At 44.7% G+C, this 23,536-nt stretch overlaps 1 protein-coding gene and 1 pseudogene across 2 annotated transcripts in view; both read right to left on the minus strand.

The window, feature by feature from the left end:
- Positions 1-23,536, minus strand: part of CTIF (cap binding complex dependent translation initiation factor) — a 354,845-nt gene that overhangs the window by 262,893 nt on the left and 68,416 nt on the right. The gene's annotated exons all lie outside the window — the stretch shown is intronic.
- LOC141124362 (U2 spliceosomal RNA) lies at positions 10,292-10,455 on the minus strand (annotated as a pseudogene).

The following is a 23,536-nucleotide window of genomic DNA, read 5'->3' on the forward strand; positions in this document are numbered from 1 at the left end:
GATCATAGCGCAATATGTTTGAACCATTTATTTTAAAATACAAAGTGTAAAATAATCACTCACATTAAAAAGTGCCCTCGAGCCGACACGAAGCTTATCCAGCAGTTACGGACGGGTAAATGGCTGTTAGCATGGTCCGCCTGGTGATAATGTGCGGCCTCCACGCTTGGCTTGCGCTCCAAGCCTCGTTACCGTTCTCGTCCGGTCACGTGATGCAAAAAACTCTCCCAGCAGCCTCTACGCGTTTCGCATCATCAAATGCGTCATCAGGAAGCAGGTGAGTGGATGCCCGCTAACAGGCGCTGCCATGATGGGTCGTTTATCCCCTTTTCCTCACTCGCGTCTGACAGATGCAAGTAGAGGGGAGTAGATCGGCTGCTCCTCTGACAGGGGGGGGGGTCTGTGCTGATTGTTTTAGGATAAACGGGATAAACGGCTCTTCCTGTTTACATCGTGATCAGCCCTGACTGGACACGGCTGATCACATGGTAAAGAGTCTCCGTCAGAGACTCTTTACCTAGATCGGAGTTGCGGTGTGTCAGACTGTCCACGATGTTATCCTGACCGCGTTATATGACGTCCGGTCAGGATAAATCGCAACCACTTTGCTATATGGTGGGCGGCAAGTGGTTAAAAAAAATAAAAAATGGCTCCCAACTTTTTTAGCTGGCTCTAGGCATGTGCACTGCCGAAAAATTAGTTAGTTTTCGTTTCTTTTGTTTGGTTTTTAGGGTCATTCGTTATGATCGCAATTCGTAAAAACATAGATTCAAAGATAAGAGGGACGTGGGCGGCAGCAGGTGAGTGGATGCCTGGTAACAGGCGCTGCCATGATGGGTCTGAAATGACAGGTGCTCTTTAAATGTGAGAACTTATTCTTACTGGTAGTTAGAATCTGTAATATTTGAAAACAAAATGAAGGTTTCCTATTTAGAAGGTTAGTAAAACAGCGATATCAGAACCGATTCAATCATACAATTTGTAGTGTACATAGATTTGCAAAACAATGGGATAAAGGAATATTCCTGAACGTTGCTTTATCTCATGATTACTGTAAAATTGTGTGAATGCATCAATGCAGTGCGTGTTATTTCAGCTTGCAGACCTTGGATTCATTGAATGAGTTTACCAAAAAAAATGTAATTTATTGCAGAATATACAGCCTCATGCTACAGAACCAAATTAAATTTCATGTTGCATGAACTAAGTTATTAATGTATCTTAAATAGAAAACTTTTAGATAGATTTTTACACCAAAAAGCATTTCATTAAAATAAACTTTATTTAAATTAAAAAAAAATTTTTTTTTTTTTTTTTTTTTTAAATGGTTGATTTTTATCCACCCTGCTTGTACATTATGACACACTTACCTATGGGTCTTCTCCAGTGATGTAGTTCCAGTTTACTGTCCTCTTCTTCGGAGTCTGCTGTCTTCTTGCTTAGCCCATTGGACAGGCAATGAGGATGCAACTCCCGCACATGCATGCTGGGGGTTACATTATCTCTACACCTGGCACCCTTCCTGGTGACTGTAAAGCCAGTCAAAGATGGTTCGAATCAGATTCAAGAAAAAAAGACCTCTCCTGCGCTCAGGTGTCCATGAACTGGATATGTGGTGCAGCCACCTATAGAAGTAATGCCTAGCGTCTTGCAGCCCTCATTTGAACAATCATTGCCCGCTTAGGCTCTGAAGAAAGGGGTGCTCCCCCGAAACGCGTAAGCCATCAGCCATTTGCACCAGTCTGATCCTCTCGGCAACAGGTCCTGGGGTGTAAATCCACAGAAACAGCGCTTTTGCGCCCTTTTGAAAGCTATTTTTATTAGCTCATTTGTGAGTATAATTTTTTACTGTTTTTATGCTGCATTAAAGTTTATCAGTGGTAATGCACTAGGTTGGTGCGCCCTCTTTCTTTTCTGATTTTTTACAGTTCGAATCAGATTCAAACCATTTATGGGCAGGCCGATTGTACCAAAGTTGATCAAACCATAAACTTGGGTACAACCAGCATGTTGGATTTTTCATGAGAGTATTGCCCGCGGCTGTAGCTGCTAGCAGCACAGATGGGCACTGATAGATGGTACTGATTGGCATCACTGATTAGGAGACACTGGCAGGTATTGCTAGTGGGCACTGATTGGCATCATGTGTGGGCACACATTGGCACCCAAGGCTACCAGGGATGCCATCCCTATTCACTGTGTTCTCGTGTCCCTCCCCCCAACACAGAACACAATGGCTTCATAGGAGGGATTCTCCCATCAACAGAGTCAGAATCGAGTGGTTGCAGAAAAGAAAACCACTCCATCTATGGCCAGCATAACCAGTGTAGATTGAAAAAAAAATTGCTAGCAGGCAAACAGGGAGCAATTAAAAGCCAATCCGACTATCGGATCGGGTGCAGGCGCCGCCATTGTAACTAAAGGAAACCAGCAGAGGAGCCTTCAGGCTTCACAGCCGGTTTCCTACTGCGCATGCGCGAGTTGCGTTCCTAATGGCCCCGTCTTCTGGGACACACACAGGTCCCAGAAGTCAGCGGGGTTGAAGGAGGAAATGACGCTCTGGGCCGCGGCTGAGCTAGGACGGAAGTACACTATGCACTTCAGAAAAGGTAAGAAAAAAAAAAATAGTTATCCAAAAACAAGGGGTGGAGGGATGGTTTTCCCTTTGAGACAAAGTTGTAAAAAGTGGGTGAAACTGCGCTTTAAGGAGCGTTTACATGCACTTTAAAAAACGGACCTCTCCTGATATGCTACAATGGAATAGACTCTACTTGACTAAAATAAATACTCGAACATAAAATATAGTAACCTTCAAGATTTAGTCTTTGATGGCTCTACAAAATGACAAGGTCTTTGTTCTGGATAAATAACTATTAATCACAAGAATTTTGCTTGGCTTTATGAAGGGCGGGAGTAAAAACTCCGTTTACCCGTGGAAATTAATTACAGCTTTGCAGTTACAAGGACAGTTTGTTCTTACAATAAAGGGCAAGAATTTCGCTGGAGTGATTTGAGGAGTTTTACTGTACCAGGGCACACACCTTATTTACAACAATGAAAGACTCTGAAAGCGCACTTTCAACATGTTCCACTTGTAAGCTTTGTAAGTTTAACCACTTCAACACCGGGCACTTTCCCCCCTTCCTGCCCAGGCCAATTTTCAGCTTTCAGCGCTGTTTAAATGACAATTGCACGGTCATGTTACGCTGTACCCAAACAGAATTGTTATCATTTTGTTCCCACAGAGCTTTCTTTTGGTGGTTTTTGATCACCTCTGCGGTTTTTATTTTTTGCTAAACAAATAAAAAAAAGAACGAAAATTTAGAAAAAAAAAGTTTTTGTTTCCGTTATAAAATGTTGTAAATAAGTACGTTTTCTCCTTCACTGATGAGGCTGCACTGCCGGGCACTGATGAGCATGGATGAGGTGGCAGCAATGAGGTGGCACTGATGGGCACTGATATGCAGCACAGATGGGCACTGATAGATGGTACTGATTGGCATCACTGATTAGGAGACACTGGCAGGTATTGCTAGTGGGCACTGATTGGCATCATGTGTGGGCACACATTGGCACCCAAGGCTACCAGGGATGCCATCCCTGGTGGTCATCCAAGGGGGGGGGCGGTGCTGATAAACAATCAGCGCAGACCCCCCCCCCCGTCAGAGGAGCAGCCGATCAACTCTCCTCTACTTGTGTCTGTCAGAACCGAGTGAGGAAAGGGCGATAAACAGCTCTTCCTGTTTACATCGTGATCAGCCCTGATTGGACACGGCTGATCACATGGTAAAGAGTCTCCGTCAGAGACTCTTTACCTAGATCGGAGTTGCGGTGTGTCAGACTGTCCACGATGTTATCCCGACCACGTTATATGACGTCCGGTCAGGATAATCGCAACCACTTTGCTATATGGTGCGCGGCAAGTGGTTAAAAAAAATAAAAAATGGCTCCCAACTTTTTTAGCTGGCTCTAGGCATGTGCACTGCCAAAAAATTAGTTAGTTTTCGTTTTTTGGGTCATTCGTTATCGCAATTCGAAAATCAGGGATAAGAAAGAAAATCTGAAAATTCGAAAAAATAACTAACTTGCTAATAATAACCAATTATTAAATTATAGGCATTTGAATTTCTTTTTCAAATCTGGCTGTTAGTGAATGTAACAAATATGAATTTATCCAAAGTTACAAATTATCCAAAATAACGAATGCCGCATCTAAACGAATGGAGTAATAGTCAAGTTATTATTCGTTATTATTTCTAGGGCTGAAACGATTAATCGATAATAATCGCTAATGAAAATCGTTGTCAACAATTTTCATTATCGATTAGTTGGTCTGCTAACAGCACGCACCTTCCTCCCTGCCAGTCCCGCCTGCATCCGAGTGTTACAATCCCCTGTGTAGTGTACAAGCCGGCATCGCTGTATTCTCATAGCTACGCTCATGTGACCGGGCACGTCCGCCTCTCTCCTCCTCCTCGCTGACATCAGCGGGGTATTATCAGCCCCACCCACTTTGCTGCCTCAAAGAGAGAAAGAAAAAAAAAAAAAAGTCAGTGAACTTGGCAAAACATTAGTTTTAGTATTTGTGAGGACAACAAGTGCCCCATCATAAGTATTTCTGGGGGGGGGGGGGGGGGATAGTGCCCCATCATCGGTGTTCCGTGGGGGAATAGTGCACCTTCATTGGCGTTCCTGGGAGAGGATAGTGCCCCTTCATTGGTGTTCCTGGGGGAGGATAGTGCCCCTTCATTGGCGTTCCTGGGGAGGATAGTGCCCCTTCATTGGCGTTCCTGGGGGAGGATAGTGCCCCTTCATTGGCGTTCCTGGGGGAGGATAGTGCCCCTTCATTGGCGTTCCTGGGGGAGGATAGTGCCCCTTCATTGGCGTTCCTGGGGGAGGATAGTGCCCCTTCATTGGCGTTCCTGGGGGAGGATAGTGCCCCTTCATTGGCGTTCCTGGGGGAGGATAGTGCACCTTCATTGGCGGTCCTGGGGGGGGGATAGTGCCCCATCATTGGCGTTCCTGGGGGGGTGCCCCATCATTGGCGTTCCTTGGGGGGTGCCCCATCATTGGCGTTCCTTGGGGAGTGCCCCATCATTGGTGTTCTTTGGGGAGTGCGCCATCATTGGTGTTCCTTGGGGAGTGCGCCATCATTGGTGTTCCTGAGGGGGGAGGGGGAATAGTGCCCCATCATTGGTGTTCCTGAGGGGGGGGGGGGGAATAGTGACCCATCATTGGTGTTCCTGAGGGGGGCGGGGGGGAATAGTGCCCCATCAATGGTGTTCCTGGGGGGGGTGCCCCATCATTGATGTTCCTGGGGGGGGGGGGGGGAGAATAGTGCCCCATCATTGATGTTCCTGGTGGGGAATAACGTCCCATCATTGGTGTTTTTCATTATTATTTCAAATGAACAAAAGAATTGCAGATTATGTTTTTTTTATGATTTTATCTGATTAATTGAAACAATAAAATCGGCCAACTAATCGAATAGGAAAATAATCGTTAGTTGCCGCCCTAATTTCATATTTTCGAAAAAATTTGTTAAACGGGTTTTCGTTAATTTGGATATTTCCGAATTAACTAATTTGTTGAAATTCGTTAAAAAACGAATTCAGCACGAAATGAATTGCAAAGTCTAGCTGGCTCCCAGATTCAAAGCAAATTTGTCAAGCCCTGGGACACAGCAATACTTTGGTAGGCCAGTAGAGGAGGCTAGTGAGAAGTGCAGGAATCCAGGAGATCGACACTCCCAACAAAGCCGGTTTCCATGCAGAATTTAGAGGAATCGTTCTACAGAACAGAGTGGCGTTGTGGCAGCATGGGCTGGGGGAAAGGTATGTATTCTGATTTCTAATTGGCAGCTACATTTACTTATGAAAAATGTCCATCATGACGGGATCTCTATAAGTTACACAATGTACTTGTCACATGTTAAAAACGAGGCCGTGCGTACCATTTCCACATTTGTGAGATTCACACATCTACCAATCCACAAAGCAGATAAAACCACTCATTATATCTTTTATTTTGGGAAAATTAATAGCAGGGAACTACCCTATTATTTTAAAAGAGGAACCATAAAAACATAAACATCTGTCTTGATGGCCTTTTAGGATATTTATGAGTGAGAAAGATGTAGGATGCTGCTTTGGCAGCTACAATGAACACCCAGCTCCCCTTTGTTCTTCATCTTGTAAAACTAAATTGGTAAAACTAAGTCAGTCTACATTGCAGGGGTGGGAGAGCGAGTCCAGAGGACTGAGCAGTTTAAAAAAAAAAAAAAAAAAATTCAAGAAGATATACATCACTGTATAACTTGTTATCAAATACACTTAATGTGGTCATACATGGCCTGATCAAAGAAGATCTAGTATGACATCGATATCCAATATCGACGCCTTAACCCCTTCCCCCACCAGCGTGTGTATATATATATATATATATATATATATATATATATATATATATATATATATATATATATATATACACTACCGTTCAAAAGTTTGGGGTCACATTGAAATGTCCTTATTTTTGAAGGAAAAGCACTGTACTTTTAAATGAAGCTAACTTTAAACTAGTCCTAACTTTAAACAAATATACTCTATACATTGCTAATGTGGTAAATGACTATTCTAACTGCAAATGTCTAGTTTTTGGTGCAATATCTACATAGGTGTATAGAGGCCCATTTCCAGCAACTATCACTCCAGTGTTCTAATGGTACAATGTGTTTGCTAATTGGCTCAGAAGTCTAATTGATGATTAGCAAACCCTTGTGCAATCATGTTCACACATCTAAAAACAGTCTAGCTCCTTCCAGAAGCTACAAAACTGACCTTCCTGTGAGCAGATTGAGTTTCTGGAGCATCACATTTGTGGGGTCAATTAAACGCTCAAAATGGCCAGAAAAAGAGAACTTTCATCTGAAACTCGACAGTCTATTCTTGTTCTTAGAAATGAAGGCTATTCCATGCGAGAAATTGCAAAGAAATTGAAGATTTCCTACAACGGTGTGTACTACTCCCTTCAGAGGACAGCACAAACAGGCTCTAACCAGAGTAGAAAAAGAAGTGGGAGGCCGCGTTGCACAACTAAGCAAGAAGATAAGCACATTAGAGTCTCTAGTTTGAGAAACAGACGCCTCACAGGTCCCCAACTGGCATCTTCATTAAATAGTACCCGCAAAACACCAGTGTCAACATCTACAGTGAAGAGGCGGCTGCGGGATTTTGGGCTTCAGGGCAGAGTGGCAAAGAAAAAGCCATATCTGAGACTGGCCAATAAAAGAAAAAGATTAAGATGGGCAAAAGAACACAGACATTGGACAGAGGAAGACTGGAAAAAAGTGTTGTGGACGGATGAATCCAAGTTTGAGGTGTTTGGATCACAAAGAAGAACGTTTGTGAGACGCAGAACTTATGAAAAGATGCTGGAAGAATGCCTGACGCCATCTGTTAAGCATGGTGGAGGTAATGTGATGGTCTGGGGTTGCTTTGGTGCTGGTAAGGTGGGAGCTTTGTACAGGGTAAAAGGGATTCTGAATAAGGAAGGCTATCACTCCATTTTGCAACGCCATGCCATACCCAGTGGACAGCGCTTGATTGGAGCCAATTTCATCCTACAACAGGACAATGACCCTAAACACACCTCCAAATTGTGCAAGAACTATTTACAGCAGAAGCAGGCAGCTGGTATTCTATCGGTAATGGAGTGGCCAGCACAGTCACCAGATCTGAACCCCATTGAGCTGTTGTGGGAGCAGCTTGACCGTATGGTACGCCAGAAGTGCCCATCCAACCAATCCAACTTGTGGGAGCTGCTTCTAGAAGCGTGGGGTGCAATTTCTCCAGCTTACCTCAATAAATTAACAGCTAGAATGCCAAAGGTGTGCAATGCTGTAATTGCTGCAAAAGGAGGATTCTTTGATGAAAGCAAAGTTTGATGTAAAAACAATGTTATTTCAAATACAAATCATTATTTCTAACCTTGTCAATGTCTTGACTCTATTTTCTATTCATTTCACAATGTATGGTGGTGAATAAGTGTGACTTTTCATGGAAAACACAAAATTGTTTGGGTGACCCCAAACTTTTGAACGGTAGTGTATATATATATATATATATATCTGTGGCCATATGGAAGCAGGTCTTTATTTGTGAGGCTTCATAGTCACTCACCGGCCACTTTATTAGGTACACCTTGCTAGTCCCAGGTTGGACCCCCTTTGCCTTCATTCTTGGTGGCATAGATTCAACAAGGTGTTGGAAACATTCCTGAGATTTTGCTCCATAGTGACACGATAACATCACATAGGTTTGTCGGCTGCACATCCATAATGTGAATCTTCCGTTCCACTACATCCCATAGGTGTTCTACTGGATGAGATGTGGTGACTGTGGAGGACATTGGAGTACAGGGACCTCATTGTCCAGTGGTGAGATGATTGGATCTTTGTGACATGGTGCATTATCCTGCTGGAAGGAGCCATCAGAAGATGGGGACACTGTAGTCATAAAGGGATGGACATGGTCAGCAACAATACTCAGGTAGGTCGTGGTAACTAAATGATGATCAAATGGTACTAAGAGGCCCAAAGTGTGCCAAGAGAATATCCCCCCCCCACCACCATTACACCACCACCACCAGCCTGAACCGTTGATACAAGGCAGGATGGATCCATTTACACCAAATTCTGATCCGACCATCTGAATTTCGCAGCTAAAATGCAGACTCATCACACCAGGCAGCGTTTTTCCAATCATCTATTGTCCAATTTTGGTGATCCTGTGCCAATTGTAGCCTCAGTTTCCTGTTCTTAGCTGACAAGTGGCACCCGGTGTGGTCTTCTGCTGCTGTTGCCCATCTGCTTCAAGGTTCAAAGTGTTGTGTGTTCAGACATGGTATTCTGCATACCTTGGCTGTAACCAGTGGTTATTTCAGTAAGACCCCTTTCACACTGGGGTGGTTTGCAGGCGTTATTGCGCTAAAAATACCGCCTGCAAACCGCCCCTACACAGCCTCCGCTGTTTGTTCAGTGTGAAAGCCCGAGGGCTTTCACACTGAAGCGGTGCGCTGGCAGGAGAAGGAAAAATCTCCTGCAAGCCGCATCTTTGGAGCGGTGAAGGAGCGGTGTATTCACCGCTCCTTCACCGCTCCTGCCCATTGAAATCAATGGGACAGCGCGGCTATAGCCGCGCTATACGAGTGGTTTTAACCCTTTTTCAGCCGCCAGCGGGGGGTTAAAACCGCACCGCTAGCGGCCAAATACCGCGGTAAAACGACGCTAAAAATAGCGCTGTTTTACCGCCGATGCCCCCTACCGCCCCAGTGTGAAAGCAGCCTTAGGGCTCATGCACGCTGCAGCTCAAAAAAAAAAGAAAAATAGCCGCTTTTAACGGCATTTGAGCTTTTATGTCAGCTTTTGAATGTTTTTATTGAGCTTCTTTGAGCTTTTTTGAGCATAAGCTTTTTTTATTTTTTTTCACAGACCCTCCCCTCAGCTCATTTTCCCTATTTTTTTTTTTTTTGTGTGTGTTTCCATGCCTTTTCACATGTTTTTTGGGTGCTTAGGCATCTTTTCTGCTTCAAAGCTCCTCTCAAAAACATGAGTTTTGGTGGGGGTTTTCTCTGCCTACAAGAGCATATGCCTGTAAACTCATGAAAAAGCCAAAAAGCGTGCATGGACACATTGGCTGACATGGAGGGGATTTTCCGGGCAAAAAAAATAAATAATGAGCGCTCAAAAGCCTCTAGGAGTCGCTCCTTTGAGCTGCAGTGTGCATGAGCCATTACTGTTGCCTTTCTATCATCTGGAACCAGTCTGCCAATTCTTCTCCGATATCAACAAGGCATTAATGTCTAAACCGCTGGCAACAAACAAGTGAGTACACCCCTAAATGAAAATGTTCAAATTGGGCCCAATTAGCCATTTTCACTCCCCGGTGTCATGTGACTCGGTGTTACAAGGTCTCAGGTGTGAATGGGGAGCAGGTGTGTTAAATTTGGTGTTATCGCTCTCACTCGATCATACTGGTCACTGGAAGTTCAACATGGCACCTCATGGCAAAGAACTCTGGGGGATCTGAAAAAAAAAAAAAAAGAATTGTTGCTCTACATAAAGATGGCCTAGGCTATAAGACCCCGAAACTGAGCTGTAGCACGATGGCCAAGACCATACAGCGGTTTTAACAGGACAGGTTCCAATCAGAACAGGCCTCACCATGGTTGACCGAAGAAGTTGAGTGCATGTGCTCAGCGTCATATCCAGAGGTTCTCTGGGGAGGTGGTGGTGGTGGGGGGTGGTCAGCTTGTCAGTGCTCAGGCCATACACCGCACATAATACAGCAAGCCATTCCAGCCCCGGCCAAGTCAGAATGACAGCACAGCACCCCTACGGGACACTGATAAGAACAGATACTACACTTGATCTCAGCCAAAAGGCTGAGAAGTCATGTGACCTGCTGTGATTGGTCACAGCGGTCACATGGTACCGGCAGCGAGCCGGTACACTGATCAGTCATCAGCTGTGTCTGGTGGACACACATGACGTCCAACCGGATGGACGAGAGGCCCGCCCAGCCGTCATTTTGTTATAGGCTGGGCGGGAACTGGTTAAAGTACCATTCAACTCCAGTTTGTAAATGTTGAACACAGATCCTAATGAGAGTGTTAAATGCCACTTTAACCGCTTCAGCCCCGGAAGATTTTACCCCCTTCCTGACCAGAACACTTTTTGCGATTCGGCACTGCGTTGCTTTAACTGATAATTGCGTGGTCATGCGACGTTTCACCCAAACAAAATTGACATCCTTTTTTTTCCCACAAATAGAGCTTTCTTTTGGTGGTATTTGATCACCTCTGCGGTTTTAATTTTTTGCGCTATAAACAAAAAAAGAGCGACAGTTTTGAAAATAGCAATATTTTTTACTTTTTGCTATAATAAATATCCCCAAAAATATATAAAAAAAACTAATTTTTTCCGCAGTTTAGGCCGATACATACATATCTACATATCTTCTACATATTTTTTGAAAAAAAAAAAAAAAAATTGCAATAAGCGTATATTGATTGGTTTGCGCAAAAGTTATAGCGTCTACAAAATAGGGGATAGTTTTATGGCATTTTAATTATTTTTTTTATTATTATTAGTAATGGCGGCGATCTGCGATTTTTATCGTAACTGCGACATTATGGCAGACACATCGAACACTTTTGACACTATTTTGGGTCATTTATAGAGCATTCAGTGCTATAAAAATGCACTGATTACTGTGTAAATGACACTGTCAAAGAAGGGGTTAAACAATAGGGGGTGATCGAGGGGTTAAGTGTGTCCTAGGGAGTGATGGGCTACAACTCACATGACAGTGATCACTGCTCCCGATGACAGAACAGTGATCTCTGTCCTGTCACTAGGCAGAACAGGGAAATGCCTTGTTTACATAGGCACTTCCCCGTTCTGCGGCTCCGTGACACAATCACCGGGACACTGGCGGACAGAGTTCGCAGGCCCCGCGGGCACGGTCACGCTGTACGCGGGGCGCGCCCGCCAGCCCCGCCAATTAAAGGGGACGTACAGGTACGCCCATTTTCCCACCGCTGCCATTGTGCTGACGTATATCGGCGTGCAGCGGTCGGCAAATGGTTAAGCAAGCTTCTAGCAGGCTTCCAACAAGTGTTGAAGCCTGATAGCAGCTTGTTTAAAGTCGCAATCTACACACGTATTAGGATCTGTGTTCAGTATTTACAAACTGGCGTTGAATGGCAAGCTATAACAAAGCTTGCTGAGAGCTCTGCAAATGCTTTGTCAAAGCTTGCTGATCACACTGCTCTTATACAAGCTGAAGCCTGTGTGAAACAGGCCTTAATAAAATTAAAAAAAAAACATTTTTAATTAAAATATCAGGGTCAGTGTGTTTTAGGTAGGATTAAAAAAAACAAAATAATAATACAATACATATAAAAGGTATGTGGTATCACTGTGATCGTGAGGAGAAGGGGAAAGGTTTTGGGTTGTTCTTTGATGGTAGGTCATGGTAATTGTAAAAAATATTCAGTAACAAAACAATAAATAAAAGGATTTTAATATATATATATTTTTTTTGTTTGTTTGTTTTTTTTTTTTATACTATTTTTTGCCAGTTTTTAGATGTTGATATTCGTTTTACCTTCATCATGAAAAAGGGTTAAAGTGTATGTCAAGGCAAAACAAAACAAAAAAAACACAACACATTATTTTCTACATGTTTTGTCCCTTTAAAAGCTTTGCATTCTATTTCAGTAAAGGTTTATTTACGGGAGGGAATGAGAGCGGTCTTTGTTGTTTGGTAGCTTGACTGGGCAGGTTTTTTTTCCTTTTTGTTCTGCTTTCTAGTGTGAAAGAATAAACAAAGAGTCGCCGGCCTCCCCAATGTAAGTCTATATTGGATTACAATTTTTTTCTAGCAAGGCTTAAAATGTATGTCTGGGTAAAATAAATTAAAAAAATAAAATTAAAAAACACACATTTGTTACATCTTTACAACACGCACACAATTCCTCATGGATTTATACTCACAGGTACAGAAAAATACCTGTTGCAATACACTGAATTTCCCAAGCAGTCTGGACAGCCCTGCCCAAGTTCTTCCTTGCTGGGTTATAGAACACCTCCTGATTATGTTATGCGGATGAAGAGAGGCAGGAGGTGTTCTGTAGTTCAGCAAAAGGAGAACTCATTTAGGGCTGACAACACTGCTGGGGATTCCAGTATAACACAAGGAGGGTTGTCAGACCACTACAGGCAGTTAGGAGCTCACTGGATTTTTGTCAAAACAAGATATTTTTATATAGTTGCCCTGTTTCTAAAGAGACAAAACACAGGCAAAGATGCACTAAGGGCCAGTTCACACCATAGAAACGCAGTCCGAATGTGTTCCAGATGCTTTTCTGCCTGTGCGTTTTTGATGCAGTCCAGTGCATTTTTTCCCCTTCTTGTTTCTTAAAATTAAATAAAAGGACAGGTGTGTTCCAGTGCGTTTTTGATGCATTTTACAGCATTCCAGTACACTCCAGTTTAGGAAAACTGCAGCATGTCCTACTTTTTTTTCTGCAACTGGAACCGCAAGCACTGGTGTGAACTATGCCACTGAAAACCATATAACCTACTTTCCATGTGTTTTTTTATGCAGAAAAAAAACGCACTGGACTGCATGTGGTGGGAACTGGCCCTAAATGTGTTTCTTTTCTTTTTTTTTATTTTGTCCAGACATACACTTTAACCACCCTATAGCAGTTTTACCGCTAGAGGGGTGCAGCTGTGCGCTGGTTTTTAATACACACACACATATATTATATATACACATACACACACACACACACACAATCCAGCACTCCTGCCTGCAGGTGGCGCGCCGCTTCTGCTGTGATTATTCACAGCAGAAGCTGATTTGCAGATGCTGGGCACTCAGTGTCTGCCGGTGTTCTGCCGAGAAAGTTCCGCTCGGCTGATAAGTTCCCCCCTACTCCGCCTGCGCAGTAGGATCCGGCGGAAATAGCCGAAGCGGAATAGCTGAAAATCAGCTGTACACGGCGGCTGAGAGAGGGCCCCTCGCGGGCTCGCTTCGCTCGCCACGCTTCGGGCACGGCCTCGCTTCGCTCGGCTCTTTTAGATTCCCCCTCTAGGTCCACTTGGATGGTAGGGAAGGAACCTGGACCCAGAGCGCAGGCGCCGTGTACAGCTGATTGTCGATCTTGAGCTTCGGCTATCTCCGGCGGCTGTCAGGCGTTCATGCTGCGCCTGCGCAGTACAGGGGGGGAACTTATCCGCCAAGACACCGGCACCCACTGATCATCGGGCAGAGACTCAGAACGAAGCTCTGCCTATGTAAACAAGGCAGAGTTCTGTTTTGGGAGGGGAAGGGATGGATTCTGTGTTCCTGCTAAGCAGGGAATAAAATCTATCTCTTCCCCTAGTAAAAACAGCACACATAGTACACAAACACTGGCTAGGCACGCATTTAACCCTTTGATTGCCCCTGATGTTTAACCCCTTCCCAGCCAGTGTCATTAGTATAGTGACAGTGCATATTTTTTAGCACTGATCACTGTATTAGGGCTCATTTACACTTGCTTTGGCTTCAACACACATTAATGCACCTACCGCTTCAACATGCTTTTATGATGTGTTTTTGATGCTTCGGTGGTGCTTCCGTGATGCTCTTTTGAAGCTTGATAGATGCCGTGTGTGTGTGTGTGTGTGTGTGTGTGTGTGTGTGTGTGTGTGTGTGTCAAAAGCCGCAGGTGCTTCAAGCGAGCTTTGTCATAGACTTCTATGGAGGCTCTGAAGCACCACTAAAGCTACATGGGGCATCATTTTTGAAGCGAAGCCAAAACAAATGTAAAGTGTAAACAGGAATGTAAGCTAAAATTTAGTGACAGGAGCTTTGACTGGCGTTCAGAGAGCTTTAACAAAGCCTGTGCGAAGCCTTGTTTTGAAGCAAGTGTAAACTAGCCCTTAGTGTCACTGTCAGTAAGGAGTCATTCACACTTGCTTCAACACGCTTTTATTTTTTTGAATCAAAACTTTGATTTTTTCATCATACTTACCTGTAAAATCCTTTTCTTGAGTACATCACGGGACACCGAGTTAGGCGAATATTCATTACCTGCTGGTTATACTTCATCTCCAGGTGAATGGACACTAGTAGACCAAAGTTCTTTAGACAGGAAGTGATCCCTATATAACCCCTCCCATACAGGAAGTACTTCAGTTTTGTAGCAAGCACTGAATCCTCAAGAGGAGAGGGACCTCTGTGTCCCATGATGTACTCAAAGAAAAGTATTTTACAGGTAAGTATGACAAAAAAAATCCTATTTTCTTTTTCATACATCATGGGACACAGAGTTAGGCTAATATTCATTACCTGCTGGAACGTCCCAGAGCAATAGCCTTGAGGGGAGGGAGACACTCTGCCAAATAGCCATCAGACCTTATACGGCAGCCCGCAGTACACTGCGGCCGAAAACCGAATCCTCAGCTGCTCGAGCATCCACTTGATAACATTTTATGAACCTATGCACTGAAGATCAAGTAGCAGCCTTACTGAGCCACAGATACATGATGGCGAAAAGCCCATGAGGTTCCTACTCCCCGGGTAGAACGAGCGCTAAGTTTCAGACGGTAGGCCTGAATGACCAATTGGCAGACTCAATTGGCAATGGAAGCTTTGAAAGTTTCCTGGCCCTTCTTGGGTCCTTTTGGTAAAACAAAAACAAAAAAAAGTCTGATCCTTGGATCTCCGCAGATCTAGACAAACATTGACTGCCCAGACAACTTCCAAAGAATGCAGTCGTCTCTCTTCCGCCGAACGAGGCTGAGAGAAAAAAGAAGGCAAAATAATGTCCTAATTTAAATGAAAAGCCAACACCAGTTTTGGCAAAAAGGAGGGAACAGGTCATAACACAACCCCGTCGTGGTGAAGGATAAAGTATGGTTCCCTACACGAAAGGGCCGCCAACTCCGACACCCTTCTAGCCGAGGTGATGGCAATCAGGAAGGCTAGCTTGCGTGACAGCAAGTCTAATGGAATTTCCTTGATAGGCTCAAATGGTTGTTTCTGTAACACAGACAGCACCAAGTTCAAGTCCCAAGGACATATAGGTGACTTAATGGGGGGAAGCAAGCGAGTTGCCCCCTGCATAAAAGGTTTGGACCAGTGAATGGGAGGCTAAAGGCCTTTGGAAGAATACTAATTGGGCCGAAACTTGACCTCTGATTGCACTCAAAGCCAATTTGATGTCCACAGCTAACTGTAGAAAAGAGAGAATTCTCCCAATCAACGTATTTCCGAGGATGCCATTTTTTGGCTTTAAACCAAGCAATATGAGTCTTCCAGACCTTATGATACATATTCCTAGTGACAGCTTTTCTAGTATTCACAAAGATGGAAACCACTGGTCCTGAGATGCCACGGTCCTTTAACACCTTGGCTTCAATAGCCATGCAGTCAAATTTAGAGACCGTAAATTGGGGTGGAATATAGGACCTTGAGACAGTAGATTGGGGCGACGTGGAAGCGTCCTTGGCCCGTCTATTGTCAGTCAGTCTCACAATCTCCGGGAACCAGGGCCTTCTGGGCCAGGCTGGTGCCACCAAAATGACTGGAACTCCCTCTCTCCGAATCCTGCGCAACAAATACGGAAGGAGAGGGATTGGAGGGAAAGCATAAACCAGGGAGTACTGGCTTCATGGAACTATCAAAGCATCTGCTCCGATTGCCAGAGGATCTCTTGTTTGGGACATAAACTGCTGTAGCTTGTTGTTGAACCTGGATCCCAGTAGGTCGACCTCTGGCCATCCCCAACATTGGCAAATTTCCTGGAACCCCCCTGGGTGTAGGGACCATTCCCCTGGGCAGATCTGCTGGCGGCTAAGATAATCTGTCTTCCAGTTCTCTACTCCTGGGATACGGACTGCCGATAGAATCGGCAGATGTTCCTGTGCCCAGGCTAGTATGTTGTTCACCTCCTTCAGATCTGAACTCCTGGTACCGCCTTGGTGGTTTATATAGGCCACTGCAGTGGCATTGTCGGACTGAACCCTGATAGGGCAGTCCTGAAGCTCCACCCTCCAGGACCGTAGGGCCAGTCGTACTGCCCGTAATTCCAGAACGTTGATGGGCAGGATCTGTTCTGTCCTTGACCATTTCCCTGAGCTGTGAGCCCTTCTAGGGTCGCTCCCCAGCCTGAGAGACTGGCATCTGTAGTCAGTACTCTCCAAGTTACCTGGGAGGAAGGATCTTTCCTTTTGCAGGTTCTGATCCTGCAACCACCAGTTTAGGCTTAAGCGTGCCCGAGGAGATAAGAACATTGGGTAATCCAGGGCTTGTCCTCTCCCGTTCCAAGCCAACAAGATGTCTTGTTGTAAAGGCCTGGAATGGAACTGGGCATAGGGCACCACCTCGAAGGAGGATACCATCCTCCCTAGAAGACTAATACAGAGCCGAATGGAGGGTTGTCTGGTGCCCCTTATCTGACGCACCTGATCCTTCAGGGCACAGATCCTTGCAGGTGGCAAGAATACTCTTGCTTGGACCGTATCTAGGATCAGACCTAAATATTTTAAACTTTGAGCTGGTTTCAAGGCTGACTTTTCAGTATTTATGATCCAGCCTATGTTTTTCAAATACCGCAATGTGCATGTTATGCTCTGTTCTAGAGCCTGTAATGAGTGATCTCTGAGCGGGAGGTCGCCCAGATACCTGAGCACCAGGATACCTTGGGCCCTTAAAAGACCCAGTACTGGTGTTAGGACCTTTGTGAACACCCAGGGGAGCTGTAGCAAGCCCAAAGGGTAGAGCCACAAACAGAAAATGACATTCTTCTACTGCAAAACGCAGGAACCTCTGATGAGGCTGAAAGATAGGTAAATAAGCGTCTTTTATATCGATGGAGGCTAAAAAGTCTCCGATCTGGAGCAAGACTAAAATTGAGCGTACAGACTCCATCCTAAATGACTGGATTAGTAGATACTGGTTCAGGGATCTTAGGTCCAAAAACGGGCCTTGTATCCCCATTTGGTTTTTGAACGGTAAACAGGTCGCTCTTTCGGATACAGGAACCTGTAAAATCACTGATGGACTAAATGATGTAGTGCCTGAAACAATAAGTCTATTTTTGGAGGATCCGAGGGAACGCTGGATCTTAGAAACCTCTGAGGGGGGAACCCCCCCGCAACTCATCACGGGATATAGTTGAGGTGATTCACTCGTCTTGAACTATTGTTCTGCAAACATTCGCAAAGTGCAGCAGCCTTCCCCCAACCCGATAGAGTGGGGGCGTCCCCTCAAAAGGAGGGCCTGGTGCTGGATTTAGAAGAGCTTTAGACTCAGGGCTTTTTCTGGCCCTGGCCTTTGCGGCTTGCCCTTGGCCCTAGCACCCTGTTTGTGGCGGAACTGCCTTGGCGCTGAGACATTTGAGGAAGCAGTCCCTGAGGTTTTAAATGAGGGACGCCTGGTGCTTTTCTCCACAGGAAGAGAACTCTTCCCTCCGGAAATTTTTTGGATATATTTGTCCATATGATCACCAAATAAATGTTCCCCCCATGAAAGGGGAAACCTGTAAATAACTTTTTACAAGGAAGCTCGGCTGACCAGTTCTTAAGCCACAAAAGTCTGCGCATATGTACAGAAAAGAGAGCCAAACAAGAAACCTGCTGTATTGAATCCTTTTAAGGCGTCAACAGCAAAAAACACAGAGCTCGAGGAATATCGGTCATATTTGCATCTAGATCATCATCCCGGTTAGGCCTGTCAGACCGTCTGATCTGATCCTTTACGGACTGGCAGATACCAATTGCTGCAACAGCTGGCTGAATAGCTGAACTGGCCAAAGAAAAGGAAGCTTTTAATAAGGACTCCAATTTCTTGTCAACAGGGTCTTTCAAGCCCTGTGCGTTATCTAACGGACAAGTTAAGTTCTTGTTTAAGGAAGAGACTGCTGCATCTACGGTTGGCGTTGACTGTAGGCACAATACCAGATGGGCGCAGCGGCTCAGATTGGCCAGAAGCCTCTGGTCTTTCAGGGGATACAACACTAGGGAAATGACTAGGTTCATCAGGAACTACTGATGACATAGGTGTGCCCTTCCCTGTAGTGTTAGTCCCGCTCCTCTTTTTTGAAGACATTTACTAGCCACTAAAAGAGAGTATCTAGGTGTAGTAATAACACACCCTTAATAGGGCTCACCAAGCCCCTATGCAACAATCCTGCTAAGCACCTTTAGCCTGCCAAGCAACACCTGGTAACTCACATGACCCGGGAAAAGGAGAGAGGCACCGCTGCAAATGTCTGGTTTAGAGCCTGCTCTGTGTCCCACTGCTGCCTTCTGGAAGCACTGCATGCTTGGCATACCCAGCTTAAATAAGCTGGCTGTGTGCCGGAACGTTCTGTGCATGCGTGCGCACTCGGGCGTGGCTGTATTCGCATATGACGCAAATCTTTGTATGCCCAGATAAAGGTTATGGCGCATGTGCGGCAAAGCCGCATGCACCATGGCCGCCAAACAAACTGCTAAGCCCAGTGGCACTCTTGCGAACGCACATGCGCCATGGCAAACCAAGGTGAAATGGCATACCGTTGTGTGCCATCATACAGGCAAAAAAACAGCCAGACACAAGCAGAAAAAGAAAGGTACACTTTGCAAACACCCACAGCTAGCCCAAAACTCCCCCGTATGGTCACTGCACACAGGTGTCTAGCCTCTAGCTAGCTTGACTAATTGTTACAATCACTGGGACACCCCACATTAGGTAAATAAAGGGGTTTCACTTAACCGGCAAAGCGCAGGGCAGCTTAGAAACCAAGAGCCCAATCTTCACCCTTCACTTAACGGATTCCTGTCACTTGAGGACCTTCAAGGACTGGGTACCCTTTTCATGTTTAAGGTCCACTCCCTTGGACCTATACAGCACCCTGCAGGAATGCCTTAGCGCTGTGGTGTCCAGGATTCCACTTTGCGGGGTCCAGCAACCAGAGGCCGCATTACAGGCAAAATCTCCTAGGACCTCGAGTCTTCTTTGCGAGGCTTGGGTACCCTTTATCTAAGCATATAAAGCCTAGGTCAAATGGATCTGATTGGTCAATCCCTTGATTCATTTAAGAACTGTTTGTGGGACTAGAGACCTGGAGCTCAGAGAGCTAAAACAAACCGTGCCATCCACCTTGCAGACACTGGTAAAAAAAAAAACTGAAGTACTTCCTGTATGGGAGGGGTTATATAGGGAATCACTTCCTGTCTAAAGACCTTTGGTCTACCAGTGTCCATTCACCTGGAGATGACGTATAATCCAGCAGGTAATGAATATTAGCCTAACTGTGTCCCATGATTTATGAAAAAGAAAGAAAGCTCTATTTGTGGGAAAAAAGGACATCAATTTTATTTGGGTACAGCATCGCACGACCGCTCAGTTGTCAGGTATAGTGACGCAGTGCCATATCGCAAAAAATGGCCTGGTCATGAAAGGGGGGTAAGTCTTCTGTAGGTCAAGTGGTTTTGTTTTTTTAAATAGAGTAGAGAATGGTTAAAGTACATCAAAAGGCTCCTGTATTACAGTCTAAACAAGTACCCAAACCTGTTATGTGATGGCCAAGCCTCATGAAGTAAACAAAAATCTTCCTTTAACTTCCCTGAGCCAAATCCTCCTTTTGTGTCTCATACGCTCCCAGTCCCAGACACTGCAGCCCATAGTGGGAGGGTTTCAGCAACAGAGGAAGTGCTGTCAATCCAGAAAGCAGTGGGAGGGACTAGGTGTGGCCAGGTACTGACTGACAAGCTATTGGCTTATAAATAGGCAGTGGCACTGCTGATAGCCACACCCCCTGCAACATTTTCTCATCTCCCTGTAGTGCAAGCGGGCACAGCTTTACTGAGAGTGACAACTCTGCTCTGAATACAGGAGCAGTGCAGCATCATTGCCACCCCATCACAGGAAGCAGCAACAGATGGGCTTTACTGGCAATTCATCATCAGGTATTTGTGGGACTTTACAGGGAGACTAAGAGAAAACTTTAAAAAGTGTTACTAAACCCAGGACCCTGCATTCACTATATCTGGTCTCCCACAGTACACAGAACATGGAAATGCAATTATTTTAGTAAATATAAACTGCTAAATACCTTTTCACATCAGCAGTATATAGCAGTCTTGTGACTATCAGTGTCTGGTTAAAACTTGTAGGAGGAGTTTTCATTCTAGTCTGTCTTATGAGACTGCAGGACCCCTGACCCTCTGTCTGGACAGTGCTGATGGGCTCTGCGCTGATCACATACACCCTCCCAAGAAAAAGAAAAAAAAAACTCTAGAAATACACACCAAACTGAGCATGAGCTCCGTCCTGTCAGCAGGAATGTGGTGGATTTTGTTTCCCTGCAAAAAAGGGACAACCCTTCGTGAAAGCAGCGCACAGTACACAAAAACACTGGCCAGGCACACAGTTAACCCTTTGATCGCCCCAGCTATTTAACCTCTTCCCAGCCAGTGTCAGTGCATATTTTTAGTACTGATCACTGTATTAGTGTCACTGGTTGCCACAAAGTGTCAGTTAGTGTCAGATTGTCTGCCGCAATACTGTAGTCCTGCTATAAGTTGCTGATCACTGCCATTACTAGTATTAACAAAAAAAAATTCCAGTATATATTACACACACCATAATTTGTAGACGCTATAATGTTCCTACAAACCAACCAATATACGCTTATTGAGATTTTTATCAAAAAATATATATTGGTCTAATTTTATGAAGAAATTAGATTTTTTTTTTTGTTAAATTTTATTGGATATGTTTTATAGCAGAAAGTAAAAATTATTGGGTTTTTTTTTTTTTGCTTATAGTGCACAAATATAAAAAAACACAGAGGCAATCAAATACCACCAAAAGAAATCTCTATTTGTGGGGAAAAAAATTACAAATTTAATTTATATAGAGCATTGCATGGCTGTGCAATTTTCTGTTAAAGTAACGCAGTGCCGTATAGCAAAAAAATGGCCTGGCCATGAAAAGGGGGTAAATCTTCCAGAGGTCAAGTGGATATTTTTTGGCAAGCGCAAGATAACATTTTTTCTTTAATTTTGGAGAGATTTTCTCTCACTTACGACTGTATCTCTGGAACAGGAAGTAAAAAATAAATCTCCTCACTAAGACAGGAAAGAGAACCCCGACGAGGGTTTCATCCCTTCACCACTCTAAAAAAAAAATACAAGACCCGATTCTAGCCAAAGCTTGACTTCAGCAAGAACCAGGGAACACATACACATTGCCAGTGTCATTATAAATGGCTGCAGATCTTGGCAGCCTTTAGAAGAAAATATTGGAGAGGTTTGGTGGTGCTTTAAACCTACACAAGAATAGGCAGCCTGGAGTTGTTGCTGACGCAGTGCGCAGTTTGCCAGGAAAACACAAGTGCTCCTCCAACTGTTCTTATTCCAGGGAAGGGCGTGAACCATCCAACTGTTATTATTATTATACAGGATTTATATAGCGCCGACAGTTTATGCCACGCTTTACAACATTATTCAATACAGGAGGATTCAGGGAGCCCTGCTCGTTTGAGCTTACAATCTAGGAGGGAGGGCCAAGTTATACAAAAGAGTAATAGCTGTGGGGGATGAGCTTCTCTGAAGAGGAAGGTTTTCAGGGATCGCCTAAAAGTGGATAAATGTGGAGACAGTCTGACAGATTGGGGTAGGGAATTTCAGAGGATGGGCGAGGCTCGGGAGAAGTCCTGGAGGCGGATATGAGAGGAGGTGATGAGGGAGCTAGAGAGCGGGAGGTCCTGGGAGGAACGGAGATGGCGATTAGGTTGGTATATTGAGACTAGGCTGGTGATGTAGCTGGGGGCAGAATTGTGGATGGCTTTGTAACTTATTGTTAGTATTTTGAATTTAATTTGTTGGGCGAGTGGCAGCCAAAGGAGGGATTGGCAGAGAGGGGTGGCACTGAGTGTTTTGTAAGGTGGATGAGTCTGGCAGCAGCATTCATGATGGACTGAAGGGGGGATAGTCTATTTAAAGGTAAGCCAATGAGGAGGGAGTTGCAGGAGTCGATGTGAGAGATAACCAGGGAGTGCATCAGGAGCTTTGTGGTTTCATTGGTTAGAAAGGGATGTAGTTTAGAGATGTTGCGGAGGTTGAGGCGGCAAGCTTTGGAAATTGATTGGATGTGGACATGCAAGAGGTGCAATCGGCAAACTTCAAAGTCGATACACCAGGAACTCTGGGGCTTCGCAAGGGCTGCTAAGAATGTTGTGCAGTGTCTCTGCATTCTTTGCAAAGTTTGGTTATATAAGTTTTAGATAAGAATTAAGGAAGTGGAAGTAAAAAAAAAAAAAAAAACTGCTCCAATTGAAATAGATGATGGGAGGAACAAGAGAATCAGGGTAACTTTCATTTCAGGTGAGGGCATGCTTCAAAACATAGGCATGCGCACTGGGTGCGCCCGGGCACGTCCTAATTTAAGGGTCGGCAAAGCCACTGATTACAATCTACCTGTCGATTGTGGGCAGGTGATGGATTAGACCACAATCCTTCCAACCTGTATTTTCCTCCCGTAGCAGCTGAAAGTAGGCTTCTAATCCTCTCCCTCCTGCCAGCATTCAGCTGCCACAGAAGGACCCGCCATCTCTCCTGTTCCTCTTCTTTGTTCTGCTGCCTGGGCCCCGTGTGCTCTCGGGCCCCGTGTGCTCTCTGGCCCACCATCCCCCCCCCCCCCCGCAGTGCTGCTCTGCTCTCCCGCCAGCTGCTGCGGGGGATGTGTACAAAAAGGGGAGCAGCGGAAGGGGCCAGTAAATATGTAATTTACCAGCCCCTTCCTTTTCTCAATGAACATAGTGAATGATTGGTACCATTTACTTGCTATACCCATTCATAAATGAAGCACTAAACTTCAGTTTGTGAATGAACAGGAATGGGGCTGAAACAACTAATCGATTACTAATTGATTATGAAATTAATCGATTACTATTTTCATAATCGATTAATCGGCCAGTAACACAATGG

This window comes from Aquarana catesbeiana, linkage group LG01, assembly GCF_042186555.1.
Source record: "Aquarana catesbeiana isolate 2022-GZ linkage group LG01, ASM4218655v1, whole genome shotgun sequence".
In the NCBI taxonomy this organism is placed as follows: domain Eukaryota; kingdom Metazoa; phylum Chordata; class Amphibia; order Anura; family Ranidae; genus Aquarana; species Aquarana catesbeiana.